General features: G+C 52.0%; 1 protein-coding gene and 1 long non-coding RNA gene across 5 annotated transcripts in view; one reads left to right on the top strand and one right to left on the bottom strand.

The window, feature by feature from the left end:
- The window catches only part of rtn4ip1 (reticulon 4 interacting protein 1), a 98,240-nt gene that overhangs the window by 61,921 nt on the left and 15,584 nt on the right, over positions 1–20,735 (top strand). The gene's annotated exons all lie outside the window — the stretch shown is intronic.
- Positions 379–2,741, bottom strand: LOC140411000 (uncharacterized). 2 transcript variants are annotated; one of them, XR_011940783.1, is made up of 2 exons: positions 1,097–2,741; positions 379–911 (listed from the first exon to the last, which is right to left on the bottom strand). It is a non-coding gene; the product is annotated as an uncharacterized lncRNA (long non-coding RNA). The 2 variants fall into 2 exon arrangements; XR_011940782.1 differs by having other exon boundaries at positions 2,376–2,741.

The raw sequence follows: 20,735 nt of genomic DNA, 5'->3' as shown, positions 1-20,735 counted from the left end.
TTTTCTGTTGTGCCCGAAACATTGCCATGGTTGTGTGTTGGCTCCTGTCTTTTCACCGTGACAGAACTGGTTTTAATGGCACTGTTTTAAGCTGAAAGTATTTTTCTAATCACTGATTTTAGACTTGGCTTCAGGTATTCGAGGATGGGAGTGACTCCCTTCATTGCAAAGAGAAATAGGCAAACTTTCTGCAGCTGATTACTAACATATCATACTATGTGAGCCACATCTGGATGATGTCTGTTAGACGTAAGAATGACCTAAAGCTCCCCTATGATCCAAACTGTACGAAATGAGTAAAAATACAGGATCTATTCCTGATTTTGCTTTTCTCCCATATACTTACTCCTCCGCCAAAAAGAAAATCTAGACAATAAGGTCTTTCTGGATGATTTATTGATTCCGGATATTTCCTTGAAATTGCTTGGCAGAATACGTTCTTGAAAGCTGACTATGTCACTCCGGTTTTCACAGCGGGCTCTAAATGGAGCCACAATATCTGGTAACGTCTGTGCAATGTCGGCACCCCATATTAAATACATTTTTCCTGCTTGACTTTATGTAACTCCTTGACGGTTTGAAATGTCTTTAAGAGCTGAATGTCGTGAATTAATTTTGGACGTAGTGATTATTTTAGCATCGACCTGATGACCGGTTAATCCAGTTTTATTTTGCTGTTTATTGTTTGAGAGTGGAATGTCGGCCGGCACAGCGGGGGAATTCGATGCTCTTTGTCAAATGGTGTCAACAGGATGTGTGAGGACAGCGTGAATAGGCAGACAGGTCTTCGGTTAATTGCCTAAAGCTTGGCATTATCTTGGCAAATCCAGGCTCCCTCGGGATTCCAAACAAAAGCAAAACACTGGTTATCTGAAACCAAAACGGGAAATGCTCAGCGGGTCGGGTAGCATCTGTGGAGAGAGAAAAAACAAAGTTTACATTTCAGGTCAATGATCTTGCATCAGAAGCGACTTGGAATGTCGATCATCAATGTGCACTCAAAGCATGCACACGTTCTTTACATGTGGCTGTCGCAGGAAATGTTGTAGAGAATTTGTTTGGGAGCATGCTTGTCTCATTTCCGAGTTTACTGTACCTGATCAGCAGTTTGTTCTTGCACCAGGAGATGGTGCTGTCTTCCTTTGGGTGACTGCGCTGTGAATTACTCCACTGCAGTTATCTGGCACATTGGTGCTGACACACAAGCTGTGGGAACATTTGCACTCCAGGTGTCTTGTGTGTTGACTTTGCCTCTCTCCTTTACTTCTCGATTTTACTCCAGTTTTCACTGATGGTTGTTGTGATAGAAATGCACGGGTGCCAGCAGTTCCCTGGTACTCCATATAAATAACCATTCTCCACATGAGACTCGATGGCCAGGTCTGGCTTTTTGTCTGAATTGGAGCCCACCTCTGGTCATTTTCAGGATAAGAAAGGCTTGTCACAGTTCCTCGGCCCCTCTTGAGCTTTCCCGTCGGAAGTAATAATGGACGTTGATTGCGTGTGTGCAGGTTGTAGTCATTTAAGGGAATAAGTAATTTTTCCCCATCATTAACGCCTTGTTGGGTGATGGAGGGGTATGGATTTACACAAAGCCAAACCCGCTGTGTCAAATTGTATTCGATCACAAAGCTCCTTTATCACGAGGCAATGGGGAGATTGCGACACATTTCTTTTTCAATTTAAACCAGTTTTCTTTGTTTCACCAGCAGTATTGGTTCTCACTTCCCTGCTCAAAATCAGGGCAAATGTTCTCCACCCTGCAGTCCGAATCACCTCACCTACCTGAGGCGAGTGATCAGGGACCCTGGAAATGCCCCCAAGAGACTGTCACCACCACCATCTACATTAGTCTTCCCCTGGAGATCATCTGAGGTAGAATTTGGTGAACGGCAACCTTGTTCCAGTGCACTTCCCCAGTGGGAACACCGCCGAATACGGAAACCTAGACTTGGCTGTTGGTGGGTTATTTGACTGCGGAGGGCTATGTTTAATTCTGCCATCAGCCAATGTCTCAGCTTTCCTCTTGCCGTCATTTGGCAATAAAAAGGAATTGGGATGTTACCTGGTTTTACCTCTCCTTGGCCCAGGGATAATAAGGCCATTGTATCCTTACAATCACCCAGATAAAGGCATGGATCACTCCTGGGGCATTCTTGATCCCGTCACAACCTGGTTGTAACTGAGCGGTCATGTTGTGGGCCCGGTGCATAAACTGTTTCCGATTCATCCCCGTGGATTAAACAATTATAATGCAGTAAAGTGTCCTGGTAACCTTTCTGTTCCATCATTCGAATGTACAGTTCAGCTTCTCGGTCATTATTTCACTGATTCCGCCACATCCTATTGTGTTCAGTCGAGCGCTAAATAGTTACCTGACTCTTGTGCACGTTGTTTCCAGCCAGCGCCAACAGTAGTTCTGTGCATGCATGATGGAGAGAACCCTTTCTCTAAACAGCAATTTGCTCTCCCAAGGGATCAACAGCACATGCATTTGCTCTGCAGTTATTGGAGTGGGTATCCCTAGCTCTGAAGAAGAGTCATATGGACTCAAAACATTAACTCTCTGTTTCTCCCTCCACAGATGTTGCCAGACCTGCTGAGCTTTTCGAGCATTTTCAGTTCGCATATCAGACTTCCAGCATCTGCAGTATTTTGCGTCTATCCCTAGAAATAAATTGGGCAATCGTTAGCTTCTGCCAAATGTTCGTTGGCAGCCATAGACCGTTTGAGCCAGTGCACACACTTTAAGGTGCTTGTTTGCTCTGTTGCTAGGAAGCTTGTTGGATCACAGTGAGGCATGCATTGTTTTCAGACTATGCAATGAGGTCAGTGTTTTATCATTCTCACTGGCCTATAGTTACTGTAATAGGCAATATAAGGTCACCAAGTCATTGAGTGTGAAAAATACCAGTGTCAGGTTCTTAAACAGCGGTGTTTACACCCACGTCGATTTTGCTTCAGTTTTCGTGGAGATTGATTTTGCTGAATAGTGGAATCCTCCTGAAAGGTTGCTCAGACCAGCTGTCATAGCAAAAGCCTAATCCTTCTCCCAGTGATGTGTTAAAGAAATACTCCCAAGATAAGGCCCAACATATGGGCGATTGCTTCAGGTATTAATTCTATTCTTTGATTTCCCCTCCCCTCCCTAATCCTGCTGACCTGATGCAATAACTCTGGCTGCAGCCAGTCTTGTGTGAGCCAACTTGAAAGTCCATGTTCAGCAAACCCCCCCCCCGGCCCCACGTAACTGCAGCAGCGGAGTAATCGAAGGAGAGCCCGGGCCCCTTTTTCTTGGAGCGAATTTATCGAACCAAGGGGTCAAATCCTTTATTTCAAATGGAAGATGCTTTTCAATGGGATTTATGTTTCTTTTACTTGGACATGTTTTGAAACAGATGGCTTTTGGAATCACGAGGGCTCTGTGCAGAGTTTGTTGCTTTGAAAGAGCTCTTGCACCACCCCCACTCATTCTCACCCTCCTGCCCATTCCCTCTGGCGTTGTGACGTACCGTCAATTACCACGAGACGAGAGAGGTGAAACAATCGAGGCTTTATTGCACAAGATGTTGTGCCTCCTGCAGCTGGAACCAGAATGGGAGCAGCGCAGGAGAGCAGACACTTTATTACGCCGCCTGTGGGAGGAGCCAGCAGGCTGGGATTTACTGTTGTACCTGTAATACAGTAGCAGTACCGTAAAACATGCAATGTGTTACCAGTGGTGTTTACCACATTCACCGCCTGTTTAAAAAAAATGTCCAGCGGGGGTGAAGAATACATTACGGATTGAGTCTGTCGGGGGCTCTGACCCTCGACTGCGATCGCCTCAGTCCTGGTGGTGATGTGGGCGCCGACGTGGTCACCTGCGACTCCGGGAGCGTGTTGTCCTCGTCTTCGTCACCCCTGAGTGGATCCAGTGAGGGGACGGATCCTGCTGGGGTGGGGGCTGCGGTGAGGTTCGCTGGTGGGAGGGTGGGTGGCGCAGGGGTGAACGGGGGTGGGGGGGGGGGGGGGGGGGAAGGTAGGTATCAGGTTGTGGGCGGGGACCCAGCGGGTGCCAGGTCCCGGAGGGAGACTGTGTCCTGTCGCCCGTCGGGGTGTGCCACGTAGGCATACTGGGATGGGAGAGACATCTGTCTGCAGTGGAACACTGTGGGTCTGGGATGGGAGAGACATCTGTCTGCAGTGTAACACTGTGGGTCTGGGATGGGAGACACGCCTGTCTGCAGTGTAACACTGTGGGTGTGGGATCAGAGAGACACCAGTCTGCAGTGTGACAATGTGTATCTGGGATGGGAGACACACTGTCTGCAGTGTAACATTGGGTCTGGGCTTGGAGAGACACCTGTCTTCAGTGTAACGCTGTGGGTCTGGGATAGGAAAGACACCTGTCTTCAGTGTAACACTGGGTCTGGGATGGGAGAGACACCTGTCTGCAGTGTAACACTGTGGGTCTGGGATGGGAGAGACACCTGTCTGCACTGTAACACTGTGGGTCTGGGATGGGAGAGACACCTGTCTTCAGTGTAACGCTGTGGGTCTGGGATAGGAGAGACACCTATCTGCAGTGTAACACTGTGGGTCTGGGATGGGAGAGACACCTGTCTGCAGTGTAACACTGGGTCTGGGATGGGAGAGACACCTGTCTGCAGTGTAACACTGTGGGTCTGGGATGGGAGAGACACCTGTCTGCAGTGTAACACTGTGGGTCTGGGATAGGAGAGACACCAGTCTGCAGTGTAACACTGTGGGTCTGGGATGGGAGAGACACCTGTCTGCAGTGTAACACTGTGGGTCTGGGATGGGAGAGACACCTGTCTGCAGTGTAACACAGTGGGCCTGGGATCGGAGAGACACCTGTCTGCACTGTAACACTGTGGGTCTGGGATGGGAGAGACATCTGTCTGCATTGTAACACTGTGGGTCTGGGATGGGAGAGACATCTGTCTGCAGTGTAACGCTGTGGGTCTGGGATCGGAGAGACACCTGTCTGCAGTGTAACACTGTGCGTCTGGGATGGGAGAGACACCTGTCTGCAGTGTAACACTGTGGGTCTGGGATGGGAGAGACACCTGTCTGCAGTGTAACACTGTGGGTCTCAGATCGGAGAGACACCTGTCTGCAGTGTAACACTGTGGGTCTGGGATGGGAGAGACACCTGTCTGCAGTGTAACACTGTGGGTCTGGGATGGGAGAGACACCTGTCTGCAGTGTAACACTTTAGGTCTGGGATAGGAGAGACACCTGTCTGCAGTGTAACACTGGGGCTGGGATCGGAGAGACACCTGTCTGCAGTGTAACACTGTGGGTCTGGGATGGGAGAGACACCTGTCTGCAGTGTAACACTGTGGGTCTGGGATGGGAGAGAAACCTGTCTGCAGTGTAACACTGTGGGTCTCAGATCGGAGAGACACCTGTCTGCAGTGTAACACTGTGGGTCTGGGATCGGAGAGACACCTGTCTGCAGTGGAACACTGTGGGTCTGGGATGGGAGAGACACCTGTCTGCAGTGTAACACTGTGGGTCTGGGATCGGAGAGACACCTGTCTGCAGTGTAACACTGTGGGTCTGGGATCGGAGAGACACCAGTCTGCCGTGTAACACATTGGGTCTGGGATCGGAGAGACACCAGTCTGCAGTGTAACACTGTGGGTCTGGGATCGGAGAGACACCAGTCTGCAGTGTAACACTGTGGGTCTGGGATGGGAGAGACACCTGTCTGCAGTGTAACACTGTGGGTCTGAGATCGGAGAGACACCTGTCTGCAGTGTAACACTGTGGGTCTGGGATAGGAGAGACACCAGTCTGCAGTGTAACACTGTGGGTCTGGGATGGGAGAGACACCTGTCTGCAGTGTAACACTGTGGGTCTGGGATGGGAGAGACACCTGTCTGCAGTGTAACACTGTGGGTCTGAGATCGGAGAGACACCTGTCTGCAGTGTAACACTGTGGGTCTGGGATGGGAGAGACACCTGTCTGCAGTGTAACACTGTGGGTCTGGGATGGGAGAGACACCTGTCTGCAGTGTAACACAGTGGGCCTGGGATCGGAGAGACACCTGTCTGCAGTGTAACACTGTGGGTCTGGGATGGGAGAGACACCTGTCTGCAGTGTAACACTGTGGGTCTGGGATGGGAGAGACACCTGTCTGCAGTGTAACACTATAGGTCTGGGATAGGAGAGACACCTGTCTGCAGTGTAACACTGGGGCTGGGATGGGAGAGACACCTGTCTGCAGTGTAACACTGTGGGTCTGGGATGGGAGAGACACTTGTCTGCAGTGTAACACTGTGGGTCTCAGATCGGAGAGACACCTGTCTGCAGTGTAACACTGTGGGTCTGGGATCGGAGAGACACCTGTCTGCAGTGGAACACTGTGGGTCTGGGATGGGAGAGACACCTGTCTGCAGTGTAACACTGTGGGTCTGGGATCGGAGAGACACCTGTCTGCAGTGTAACACTGTGGGTCTGGGATCGGAGAGACACCTGTCTGCTGTGTAACACTGTGGGTCTGGGATGGGAGAGACATCTGTCTGCAGTGTAACACTGTGGGTCTTGGATGGGAGAGACATCTGTCTCAGTGTAACACTGTGCGTCTGGGATAGGAGAGACACCTGTCTGCAGTGTAACACTGTGGGTCTCAGATCGGAGAGACACCTGTCTTCAGTGGAACACTGTGGGTCTGGGATGGAAGAGACACCTGTCTGCAGTGTAACACTGGGTCTGGGATCAGAGAGACACCTGTCTGCAGTGTAACACTGTGGGTCTCAGATCGGAGAGACACCTATCTGCAGTGTAACACTGTGGGTCTGGGATGGGAGAGACACCTGTCTGCAGTGTAACACTGTGGGTCTGGGATGGGAGAGACACCTGTCTGCAGTGTCGCACTGTGGGTCAGGGATCAGAGAGACACCTGTCTGCAGTGTAACACTGTGGGTCTTGGATGGGAGAGACACCTGTCTGCAGTGTAACACTGTAGGTCTGGGATGGGAGAGACACCTGTCTGCACTGTAACACTGTGGGTCTGGGATGGGAGAGACATCTGTCTGCAGTGTAACACTGTGGGTCTGGGATGGGAGAGACATCTGTCTGCAGTGTAACACTGTGGGTCTGGGATGGGAGAGACACCTGTCTGCAGTGTAACACTGTGGGTCTGGGATGGGAGAGACATCTGTCTGCAGTGTAACACTGTGGGTCTGGGATGGGAGAGACACCTGTCTGCAGTGTCGCACTGTGGGTCAGGGATCAGAGAGACACCTGTCTGCAGTGTAACACTGTGGGTCTGGGATGGGAGAGACACCTGTCTGCAGTGTAACACTGTGGGTCTGGGATGGGAGAGACACCTGTCTGCAGTGTAACACTGTAGGTCTGGGATGGGAGAGACACCTGTCTGCAGTGTAACGCTGTGGGTCTGGGATCGGAGAGACACATGTCTGCAGTGTAACACTGTGGGTCTGGGATGGGAGAGACACCTGTCTGCAGTGGAACACAGTGTATCTGGGATGGGTGAGACGCCTGTCTGCAGTGTAACACTGTGGGTCTGGGATCGGAGAGACACCTGTCTGCAGTGTAACACTTGGCCTGGGATCGGAGAGACACCTGTCTGCAGTGTAACACTGTGGGTCTGGGATCGGAGAGACACCTGTCTGCAGTGTAACACTGTGGGTCTCGGATGGGAGAGACACCTGTCTGCAGTGTAACGCTGTGGGTCTGGGATGGGAGAGACACCTGTCTGCAGTGTAACACTGTGGGTCTAGGATGGGAGAGACACCTGTCTGCAGTGTAACACTGTGGGTCTGGGATGGGAGAGACACCTGTCTGCAGTGTAACACTGTAGGTCTGGGATGGGAGAGACACCTGTCTGCAGTGTAACACTGTGGGTCTGGGATAGGAGAGACACCTGTCTGCAGTGTAACGCTGTGGGTCTGGGATCGGAGAGACACCTGTCTGCAGTGTAACACTGTGGGTCTGGGATGGGAGAGACACCTGTCTGCAGTGGAACACAGTGTATCTGGGATGGGTGAGACGCCTGTCTGCAGTGTAACACTGTGGGTCTGGGATCGGAGAGACACCTGTCTGCAGTGTAACACTTGGCCTGGGATCGGAGAGACACCTGTCTGCAGTGTAACACTGTGGGTCTGGGATCGGAGAGACACCTGTCTGCAGTGTAACACTGTGGGTCTCGGATGGGAGAGACACCTGTCTGCAGTGTAACACTGTGGGTCTGGGATCGGAGAGACACCAGTCTGCCGTGTAACACATTGGGTCTGGGATCGGAGAGACACCAGTCTGCAGTGTAACACTGTGGGTCTGGGATCGGAGAGACACCAGTCTGCAGTGTAACACTGTGGGTCTGGGATGGGAGAGACACCTGTCTGCAGTGTAACACTGTGGGTCTGAGATCGGAGAGACACCTGTCTGCAGTGTAACACTGTGGGTCTGGGATAGGAGAGACACCAGTCTGCAGTGTAACACTGTGGGTCTGGGATGGGAGAGACACCTGTCTGCAGTGTAACACTGTGGGTCTGGGATGGGAGAGACACCTGTCTGCAGTGTAACACTGTGGGTCTGAGATCGGAGAGACACCTGTCTGCAGTGTAACACTGTGGGTCTGGGATGGGAGAGACACCTGTCTGCAGTGTAACACTGTGGGTCTGGGATGGGAGAGACACCTGTCTGCAGTGTAACACAGTGGGCCTGGGATCGGAGAGACACCTGTCTGCAGTGTAACACTGTGGGTCTGGGATGGGAGAGACACCTGTCTGCAGTGTAACACTGTGGGTCTGGGATGGGAGAGACACCTGTCTGCAGTGTAACACTATAGGTCTGGGATAGGAGAGACACCTGTCTGCAGTGTAACACTGGGGCTGGGATGGGAGAGACACCTGTCTGCAGTGTAACACTGTGGGTCTGGGATGGGAGAGACACTTGTCTGCAGTGTAACACTGTGGGTCTCAGATCGGAGAGACACCTGTCTGCAGTGTAACACTGTGGGTCTGGGATCGGAGAGACACCTGTCTGCAGTGGAACACTGTGGGTCTGGGATGGGAGAGACACCTGTCTGCAGTGTAACACTGTGGGTCTGGGATCGGAGAGACACCTGTCTGCAGTGTAACACTGTGGGTCTGGGATCGGAGAGACACCTGTCTGCTGTGTAACACTGTGGGTCTGGGATGGGAGAGACATCTGTCTGCAGTGTAACACTGTGGGTCTTGGATGGGAGAGACATCTGTCTCAGTGTAACACTGTGCGTCTGGGATAGGAGAGACACCTGTCTGCAGTGTAACACTGTGGGTCTCAGATCGGAGAGACACCTGTCTTCAGTGGAACACTGTGGGTCTGGGATGGAAGAGACACCTGTCTGCAGTGTAACACTGGGTCTGGGATCAGAGAGACACCTGTCTGCAGTGTAACACTGTGGGTCTCAGATCGGAGAGACACCTATCTGCAGTGTAACACTGTGGGTCTGGGATCGGAGAGACACCTGTCTGCAGTGTAACACTGTGGGTCTGGGATGGGAGAGACACCTGTCTGCAGTGTAACACTGTGGGTCTGGGATGGGAGAGACACCTGTCTGCAGTGTAACACTGTGGGTCTGGGATGGGAGAGACACCTGTCTGCAGTGTAACACTGTGGGTCTCAGATCGGAGAGACACCTATCTGCAGTGTAACACTGTGGGTCTGGGATGGGAGAGACATCTGTCTGCAGTGGAACACTGTGGGTCTGGGATGGGAGAGACACCTGTCTGCAGTGTAACACTGTGGGTCTGGGATGGGAGAGACATCTGTCTGCAGTGTAACACTGTGGGTCTGGGATGGGAGAGACACCTGTCTGCAGTGTAACACTGTGGGTCTGGGATGGGAGAGACATCTGTCTGCAGTGTAACACTGTGGGTCTGGGATGGGAGAGACACCTGTCTGCAGTGTCGCACTGTGGGTCAGGGATCAGAGAGACACCTGTCTGCAGTGTAACACTGTGGGTCTGGGATGGGAGAGACACCTGTCTGCAGTGTAACACTGTAGGTCTGGGATGGGAGAGACACCTGTCTGCAGTGTAACACTGTGGGTCTGGGATGGGAGAGACATCTGTCTGCAGTGTAACACTGTGGGTCTGGGATAGGAGAGACACCTGTCTGCAGTGTAACGCTGTGGGTCTGGGATCGGAGAGACACATGTCTGCAGTGTAACACTGTGGGTCTGGGATGGGAGAGACACCTATCTGCAGTGGAACACAGTGTATCTGGGATGGGTGAGACGCCTGTCTGCAGTGTAACACTGTGGGTCTGGGATCGGAGAGACACCTGTCTGCAGTGTAACACTTGGCCTGGGATCGGAGAGACACCTGTCTGCAGTGTAACACTGTGGGTCTGGGATCGGAGAGACACCTGTCTGCAGTGTAACACTGTGGGTCTCGGATGGGAGAGACACCTGTCTGCAGTGTAACGCTGTGGGTCTGGGATGGGAGAGACACCTGTCTGCAGTGTAACACTGTGGGTCTAGGATGGGAGAGACACCTGTCTGCAGTGTAACACTGTGGGTCTGGGATGGGAGAGACACCTGTCTGCAGTGTAACACTGTAGGTCTGGGATGGGAGAGACACCTGTCTGCAGTGTAACACTGTGGGTCTGGGATAGGAGAGACACCTGTCTGCAGTGTAACGCTGTGGGTCTGGGATCGGAGAGACACCTGTCTGCAGTGTAACACTGTGGGTCTGGGATGGGAGAGACACCTGTCTGCAGTGGAACACAGTGTATCTGGGATGGGTGAGACGCCTGTCTGCAGTGTAACACTGTGGGTCTGGGATCGGAGAGACACCTGTCTGCAGTGTAACACTTGGCCTGGGATCGGAGAGACACCTGTCTGCAGTGTAACACTGTGGGTCTGGGATCGGAGAGACACCTGTCTGCAGTGTAACACTGTGGGTCTCGGATGGGAGAGACACCTGTCTGCAGTGTAACGCTGTGGGTCTGGGATGGGAGAGACACCTGTCTGCAGTGTAACACTGTGGGTCTAGGATGGGAGAGACACCTGTCTGCAGTGTAACACTGTGGGTCTGGGATCGGGGAGACACCTGTCTGCAGTGTAACACTGTGGGTCTGGGATCGGAGAGACACCTGTCTGCAGTGTAACACTGTGGGTCTGGGATGGGAGAGACACCTGTCTGCAGTGTAACACTGTGGGTCTGGGATAGGAGAGACACCTGTCTGCAGTGTAACACTGTGGGTCTGGGATGGGAGAGACACCTGTCTGCAGTGTAACGCTGTGGGTCTGGGATGGGAGAGACACCTGTCTGCAGTGTAACACTGTGGGTCTGGGATGGGAGAGACACCTGTCTGCAGTGTAACACTGTGGGTCTGGGATGGGAGAGACACCTGTCTGCAGTGGAACACTGTGGGTCTGGGATCGGAGAGACACCTGTCTGCAGTGTAACACTGTGGGCCTGGGATCGGAGAGACACCTGTCTGCAGTGTAACACTGTGAGTCTGGGATGGGAGAGACACCTGTCTGCAGTGTAACACTGTGGGTCTGGGATGGGAGAGACACCTGTCTGCAGTGTAACGCTGTGGGTCTGGGATGGGAGAGACACCTGTCTGCAGTGTAACACTGTGGGTCTGGGATCGGAGAGACATCTGTCTGCAGTGTAACACTGTGGGTCTGGGCTGGGAGAGACACCTGTCTGCAGTGTAACACTGTGGGTCTGGGATGGGAGAGACATCTGTCTGCAGTGTAACACTGTGGGTCTGGGATGGGAGAGACACCTGTCTGCAGTGTAACACTGTGGGTCTGGGATGGGAGAGACACCTGTCTGCACTGTAACACTGTGGGTCTGGGATCGGAGAGACACCTGTCTGCACTGTAACACTTTTGGCCTGGGATCGGAGAGACACCTGTCTGCAGTGTAACACTGTGGGTCTGGGATCGGAGAGACACCTGTCTGCAGTGTAACACTGTGGGTCTGGGATGGGAGAGACACCTGTCTGCAGTGTAACACTGTGGGTCTGGGATAGGAGAGACACCTGTCTGCAGTGTAACACTGTGGGTCTGGGATGGGAGAGACACCTGTCTGCAGTGTAACGCTGTGGGTCTGGGATGGGAGAGACACCTGTCTGCAGTGTAACACTGTGGGTCTGGGATGGGAGAGACACCTGTCTGCAGTGTAACACTGTGGGTCTGGGATGGGAGAGACACCTGTCTGCAGTGGAACACTGTGGGTCTGGGATCGGAGAGACACCTGTCTGCAGTGTAACACTGTGGGCCTGGGATCGGAGAGACACCTGTCTGCAGTGTAACACTGTGAGTCTGGGATGGGAGAGACACCTGTCTGCAGTGTAACACTGTGGGTCTGGGATGGGAGAGACACCTGTCTGCAGTGTAACGCTGTGGGTCTGGGATGGGAGAGACACCTGTCTGCAGTGTAACACTGTGGGTCTGGGATCGGAGAGACATCTGTCTGCAGTGTAACACTGTGGGTCTGGGCTGGGAGAGACACCTGTCTGCAGTGTAACACTGTGGGTCTGGGATGGGAGAGACACCTGTCTGCAGTGTAACACTGTGGGTCTGGGATGGGAGAGACATCTGTCTGCAGTGTAACACTGTGGGTCTGGGATGGGAGAGACACCTGTCTGCAGTGTAACACTGTGGGTCTGGGATGGGAGAGACACCTGTCTGCACTGTAACACTGTGGGTCTGGGATCGGAGAGACACCTGTCTGCACTGTAACACTTTTGGCCTGGGATCGGAGAGACACCTGTCTGCAGTGTAACACTGTGGGTCTGGGATCGGAGAGACACCTGTCTGCAGTGTAACACTGTGGGTCTGGGATGGGAGACACATCTGTCTGCAGTGTAACACTGTGGGTCTGGGATGGGAGAGACACCTGTCTGCAGTGTAACACTGTGGGTCTGGGATAGGAGAGACACCTGTCTGCAGTGTAACGCTGTGGGTCTGGGATGGGAGAGACACCTGTCTGCAGTGTAACACTGTGGGTCTGGAATGGGAGAGACACCTGTCTGCAGTGTAACACTGTGGGTCACGGATCGGAGAGACACCTGTCTGCAGTGGAACACTGTGGGTCTGGGATGGGAGAGACACCTGTCTGCAGTGTAACACTGTGCATCTGGGATCGGAGAGACACCTGTCTGCAGTGTAACGCTTTGGGTCCGGAATGGGAGACACATCTGTCTGCAGTGTAACACTGTGGGTCTGGGATGGGAGAGACACCTGTCTGCAGTGTAACACTGTGGGTCTGGGATGGGAGAGACATCTGTCTGCAGTGTAACACTGTGGGTCTGGGATGGGAGAGACATCTGTCTGCAGTGTAACACTGGGTCTGGGATGGGAGAGACACCTGTCTGCAGTGTAACACTGTGCATCTGGGATCGGATAGACACCTATCTGCAGTGTAACACTGTGGGTCTGGGATGGGAGAGACACCTGTCTGCAGTGTAACACTGGGTCTGGGATCAGAGAGACATCTGTCTGCAGTGTAACACAGTGGGTCTGGGATGGGAGAGACACCTGTCTGCAGTGTCGCACTGTGGGTCCGGAATGGGAGACACATCTGTCTGCAGTGTAACACTGTGGGTCTGGGATGGGAGAGACACCTGTCTGCAGTGTAACACTGTGGTTCTGGGATGGGAGAGACACCTGTCTGCAGTGTAACACTGTGGGTCTAGGATCGGAGAGACACCTGTCTGCAGTGTAACACTGTGGGTCTGGGATCGGAGAGACACCTGTCTGCAGTGTAACACTGTGGGTCTGGGATCGGAGAGACACCTGTCTGCAGTGTAACACTGTGGGTCTGGGATGGGAGAGACAACTGTCTGCAGTGTAACACTGTGGGTCTGGGATGGGAGAGACACCTGTCTGCAGTGGAACGCTGTGGGTCTGGGATCGGAGAGACACCTGTCTGCAGTGTAACACTGTGGGTCTGGGATCGGAGAGACACCTGTCTGCAGTGTAACACTGTGGGTCTGGGATTGGAGAGACACCTGTCTGCAGTGTAACACTGTGGGTCTGGGATGGGAGAGACACCTGTCTGCAGTGTAATACTGTGGGCCTGGGATCGGAGAGACACCTGTCTGCAGTGTAACACTGTGGGCCTGGGATCGGAGAAACACCTGTCTGCACTGTAACACTGTGGGCCTGGGATCGGAGAGACACCTGTCTGCAGTGTAACACTGTGGGTCTGGGATCGGAGAGACACCTGTCTGCAGTGTAACACTGTGGGTCTGGGATTGGAGAGACACCTGTCTGCAGTGTAACACTGTGGGTCTGGGATGGGAGAGACACCTGTCTGCAGTGTAATACTGTGGGCCTGGGATCGGAGAGACACCTGTCTGCAGTGTAACACTGTGGGCCTGGGATCGGAGAAACACCTGTCTGCACTGTAACACTGTGGGCCTGGGATCGGAGATACACCTGTCTGCAGTGTAACACTGTGAGTCTCGGCCAAATGTCTTAATGTCACTCTCAGCTCACCTCTGGCATTCAACTCATTTGTCCATGTTTGAACCCAGGCTGTAATGATGCCACGAGATGAGTGATCCTGGTGGAACCCAAACTGAGCATCCTTGAGCAGGCTACTAATAATCACAAGTCGGCTTACAGTAACACTGTAATGAAGTTACTGTGAAACGCCCGTAGTCACCACACTCCGGCGCCTGTTCGGGTACACAGTGGGAGAGTTCAGAATGTCCACTTCCCCTAATAGTGACTTGTGGGAGGAAACCAGAGCACCCGGAGGAAACCCAAGCAGACATAAGGAGAATGTGTAGACTCCACACAGACAGTGACCCAAGCCAGGAATCGAACTGGGGACCTTGGAGCTGTGAAGCTATTGCTGAGTAAGTGCCGCTTGATCGCACTGTTGATGTCTTTCACTACTTTACTGATGATAGGGAGTGGCCTGATTGGTCGGTAACTGACCGGATTCTACAGTTTTCTTGTGTACAGGACATTACTGGGCATTTTCCACATTGCCAGGTAGATGCCAGTGTTTAGCTGTACTGGATCAGCTTGGCTAGGGGCGTGGCTAGTTCTGGAGTAGTTCCTATGGAGATGGAATGTGACACTAATAAAGATTATTATTATTAATTGGGTACTGGAAAACACTTTTTTTTATAAACATTTTATGAGGGTATTTATTGTTTTTATAATAATAACAATAACAACAACATGAACATAATATACAAGACATTTCCATCCTTGACATGTTCCTCACGCCCCCAACACACAATCGATAGGCTAAACCCCTCCCCACCCCCACCCTAGATTTCTGCCTCTGCTGACATTTCATTTTTCCCGAACAAGTCGACAAACAGCTGCCACCTCCGGACAAACCCTAACATTGACCCTCTTAGGGCGAACTTTATTTTCTCAAGACTGAGAAACCCAGGTCTCTGATTTCGGGGGCTTCGAGTCCCTCCACATTAACAGTACCCGCCTCCGGGCTACCAGGGAGGCAAAGGCCAAAAAGTCAGCCTCACTCGCCCCCTGGACTCCTGGCTCTTCTGACACTCCAAAGATCACCACCTCTGGACTCAACACCACCCTTTTTTTAAGTACTGTGGACATGACATCAGCGAAACCTTGCCAAAATCCTCTATGCTTCGGGCATGTGGACATGATTTGCTGGCCCTCCCGCGCACCTCGCACACCTGTCCTCTATCTCAAAAAACTTGCTCATCCAGGCCACCGTCATGTGTGCCCGGTGGACTACCTTAACTTGTATCAGGCTGAGCCTGATGAGGATGCGTTAACTCTGCCTAAGGCAGATTTCCGGTGGCGGCTATGAAGGTGTAAGTCGCACATTTGGTGGCTCCTGCTCGGGTCAGACTTGGATCTTTTCTCCCGATTTTCTACCGGACTTGAACTGTAAAACTGAAGACCGAGGCAATTGTGTACTGAATTCCCACATCGGTGCATGGAGAGAAGGACTGGAAGTGCTCGTAAAGGCAGAAAGACAGAGAAGGCTTGGGCTGAAGCTGCAGTGGGAGACAGCATGGCGGAAGACCGGACCTCTGGTTTGTCGACCCAGCGGTCAACGCAGCAGCTGCAAGTTATTCAGGAAGGCTTTGCTGAGCAGAAACGGGACTGCTTGGACCCAATAAAAGAGTCGATTGAGCGGCTAGAGCTTAGATTGGACGTCCAAGATCGGGTGATCCAGAAGATGGTGAAGGCGCTGGCTGAGCAGGAGGAACATCAAACTGCAGTGGTGTTGGAGTTGGGGATGTTGAGGGACCAGCAGAAGAAGCTCCTGGAGAAGGTGGAGGACCTAGAGAATAGGTCCCGCCGGCAGAACTTGAGAAACGTTGGGCTCCCAACGAAGGAGCGGACGCTGGGGCATACATCGCAGACATGTTTGAGAAGCTGCTGGGGGATGGGGCATTCTCCCGACCCTTGGAGATGGACAGAGCTCACAGAGCACTCGCGAGGAAGCCGCGAACGGGAGAACCCCCCGAGGGCAATGGTGGTTAGATTCCACAGGTACTTGGATAAGGAGCGCATTCTACAGTGGGCCAAGCAGACATGGAGCTGTAAGTGGGACAGCAGTATCCTGCGGGTTTACCAAGACCTGAGTGTGGAGGTGGCCAGGAGAAGAGCAGGCTTCAACCAGATTAGGTTGTTCCTTTTTCAGAAAAAGGTGAAGTTCGGACTGTTGCATCCGCCCGACTCTGGGTCACGTACGAGGAACAGCACTTTTATTTCGAGTCGCCTGAGGTCGCGCTGGACTTGGTGAAAAGGAAAGGTCTGATGGTGGAATGAGACCTTTTGAACTTTGCTGCAGCGTTCATGTTTTTTTATTTCTTTTTGTTTCTCTGTTCCTTTAAAAAAAAAAGTTTCTCGTTTTTCGTTTTGTGGATGCTGTTTGTAATGCCTTCTGTATTGATTTGGGCCCAGTTGCAGAGCTGAGTGAGTTAAGGTTTTCATTGTACTGTTGGGAGATGGAGGTGTGCTTGTTTAGATTTTGGTGTTTTTCTGTCGGGCAATTGTGTGGGGATTGTTTGATGTTGGAGTATGTTTGTATGAGCGGGGGGAGGAGAGGGAACAATAGGTGGGAGACTGTCCGGCGCCAGGGATGGAGGCCACCAAGCTAGTTGGGCGGGCTAGCTCACGGAAGCGCAGTGGGGTGTGTGCATATGTTTGGTTTATCAAAGGGGTTGGGTTACAGAGTGTTGTTACTGGGGAGGTGGGGGGGGGGGGGGGGAGGAAGGGGAAATGTTCTGCTGACGAAGGAGGGACTTGGGCCAAGGGACAGAGAAGAGGCTGGGCGCGGTGGCTGCCTGGGGGCTGGCCGGTGGAGACACGGAGCAGAGGCTGGCGGCAGGCCGAAAAAAGGGGATGGCTGATCAGCGAAGTGGGGGGCAATGAGCCCCCCAACTAGTTTGATCACCTGGAATGTTCGAGGGTTAAATGGGCCGGTCAAGAGGGCACGTGTGTTCGCGCATCTTAAGGGACTGAAGGCGGACGTGGTAATGTTGCAGGAGACACACCTTAGAGTAACTGACCAGATTAGATTGAGGAAAGACCGGGTCAGTCAGGTCTTTCACTCGGGACTGGAGTCAAAGACTAGAGGGGTCGCGATCCTGAACAATAAGCGGGTGGTGTTTCAGGCGGGTAGAATAGTGTCGGACGTGGGAGGTCGATACATTATGGTCAGTGGGAAACTGGAGGGGGTGCAGGTGGTATTAGTAAATGTGTATGCGCCAAATTGGGACGACATGGAGTTTATAAAGAGGATGTTGGGGAAGATACCTGACCTGGACTCGCACAGGTTGGTCATGGGAGGGGACTTCAACAGTTATTGACACCGGCTTGGACCGGTCAAGCTCAAAAACGGGCAGGGTGCCTGCAATGGCAAAGGAACTAAAAGGATTCATGGAGCTGATGGGGGGTGGGGGAGGTGGATCCATGGAGATTTGGGCAGCCAAGGGTGAAGGAGTTCTCCTTCTACTCACACATGCATAAATTGTACTTTTGGATCGAATTTTTCATTTTGAGCAGGGCCTTACTGGCAGCGGTGGTGGACACGGGGTACTCGGCGATCACAATCTCAGACAATGCCCCGCACTGGGTTGACCTGCAGGTTAGTAAAGACAGTAACCAGCCCCCGCACTGGAGGTTAGATGTGGGACTTTTAGCTGATGAAGGGGTGTGCGAGAGCGGATGAGGAAATGTATTGACCTGCAGGTCAATGACACGATGGTCTGGGAAGCACTGAAGGCGGTGATGAGGTGGGAGCTGATCTCGATACGGGCCCATAGGGAGAAGGTGGACAGGGCAGAGATGGACTGACTGGTGAAGTCGATACTACAGATCGATAGGAGGTATGCGGAGACCCCAGAGGCAGGGCTTTTAAGGGAACGGCAGAGACTGCAGGCAGAGTTCGGCTTGTTAATCACAGGGAGGACGGTGGAGCAGCTGAGAAAGGTGAGGGGGGGTGATTTATGAGTATGGAGATAAGGCCAGCAGAATGCTTGCACAGCAGCTTAGAAAGAGGGAGGCAGCCAGGGAGATAGGTAAAGTAAATGACGGAGATGGGAACCTGGTTGGAGATTCAGCAGGGGCGAATAAGCCGTTTAGGGATTTCTACAGTAGGCTGTATAGGTCGGAACCTCCTACGGGCCGGAGGGGATGAGGCACTTCTTGGAGGGGCAGAATTACCCAAAGGTGGGCGGGGACTTGTAGAAGGACTGGGGGCCCCAATCGGGTTGGAAGAGATTGTGGAGGGTCTGAAGGCCATGCAGGCGGGTAAAGCCCTGGGGCCGGACGGGTAATTCGAAAAATACAGCACAGAACAGGCCCTTTGGCCCACGATGTTGTGTCGAACCTTTGTCCTAGATTAATCATAGATATATCATAGAATTTACAGTGCAGAAGGAGGCCACCCGGCCCATAGAGTCTGCACCAGCCCTTGGAAAGAGCACCCTACCCTAGGTCAACACCTCCACCCTATCCCCACAACCCAGCAACCCCACCCAATACTAAGGGCAATTTTGGATACCAAGGGCAACCTATCACGGCCAATACACCCAACCCGCACATCCCCGGACCGCGGGAGGAAAGCAGAGCACCCGGAGGAAACCCACGCACACGGGGAGAACGTGCAGACTCCGCACAGACAGTGACTCAAGCCGGAATCGAACCTGGGACCCCAGAGCTGCGAAGCAACTGTGCTATCCACAACACTGCTCTTAAAAACAAATTAATCTACACTATATCATTCTACCATAATCCATGTACCTATCCAATAGCTGCTAGAAGGTCCCTAATGTTTCCGACTTAACTACTTCCACAGGCAGTACACTCCATGCCCCCACTACTCTCTGGGTAAAGAACCTACCTCTGACATCCCCCTATATCTTCCAACATTCACCTTAAATTTATGTCCCCTTGTAATGGTTTGTTCCACCCGGGGAAAAAAGTCTCTGACTGTCTACTCTATCTATTCCCCTGATCATCTTATAAACCTCTATCAAGTCACCCCTCATCCTTCTCCGTTCTAATGAGAAAAGGCCTAGCACCCTCAACCTTTCCTTGTAAGACCTACTCTCCATTCCAGGCAACATCCTGGTAAATCTCCTTTGCACCTTTTCCAAAGCTTCCACATCCTTCCTAAAATGAGGCGACCAGAACTGTACACAATACTCCAAATGTGGCCTTACCAAGGTATTGTACAGCTGCATCATCACTTCACAGCTCTTAAATTCAATCCCTCTGCTAATGAACGCTAGCACACCATAGGCCTACTTCACAGCTCTATCCACTTTAGTGGCAACTTTCAAAGATGTCTAAACATAGACCCCAAGATCTCTCTGCTCCTCCACATTGCCAAGAACTCTACCGTTAATCCTGTATTCCGCATTCATATTTGTCCTTCCAAAATGGACAACCTCACACTTTTCAGGGTTAAACTCCATCTGCCACTTCTCAGCCCAGTTCTGCATCCTATCTATGTCTCTTTGCAGCCGACAACAGCCCTCCTCACTATCCACAACTCCACCAATCTTCGTATCGTCTGCAAATTTACTGACCCACCCTTCAACTCTCTCATCCAAGTCATTAATGAAAATCACAAACAGCAGAGGACCCAGAACTGATCCCTGCAGTACGCCACTAGTAACTGGGATCCAGGCTGAATATTTGCCATCCACCACCACTCTGACTTCTATCGGTTAGCCAGTTTGTTATCCAACTGGCCAAATTTACCACTATCCCATGCCTCCTTACTTTCTGCATAAGCCTACCATGGGGAACCTTATCAAATGCCTTACTAAAATCCATGTACACTACATCAACTGCTTTACCTTCATCCACATGCTTGGTCACCTCCTCAAAGAATTCAATAAGACTTGTAAGGCAAGACCTACCCCTCACAAATCCGTGCTGACTATCCCTTATCAAGCAGTGTATTTCCAGATGCTCAGAAATCCTATCCCTCAGTACCCTTTCCATTACTTTGCCTGCCACTGAAGAAAGACTAACTGGCCTGTAATTCCAAAGGTTATCCCTATTCCCTTTTTTTGAACAGGGGTGCGACATTCGCCACTCTCCAATCCCCTGGTACCACCCCTGTTGACAGTGAGGACGAAAATATCATTGCAAACGGCTTTGCAATTTCATCTCTTGCTTCCCATAGAATCCTGAGATATATCCCGTCAGGCCCAGAGGACTTGTCTATCCTCAAATTTTTCAAAACGCCCAACACATCTTCCTTCCTAACAATTATCTC

The sequence above is a fragment of the Scyliorhinus torazame genome, chromosome 4, assembly GCF_047496885.1.
Source record: "Scyliorhinus torazame isolate Kashiwa2021f chromosome 4, sScyTor2.1, whole genome shotgun sequence".
Classification (NCBI taxonomy): Eukaryota; Metazoa; Chordata; class Chondrichthyes; order Carcharhiniformes; family Scyliorhinidae; genus Scyliorhinus; species Scyliorhinus torazame.
The sequence above is the reverse complement of the archived record's forward strand: the minus strand, read 5'-3'. Positions and strand labels throughout refer to the sequence as shown.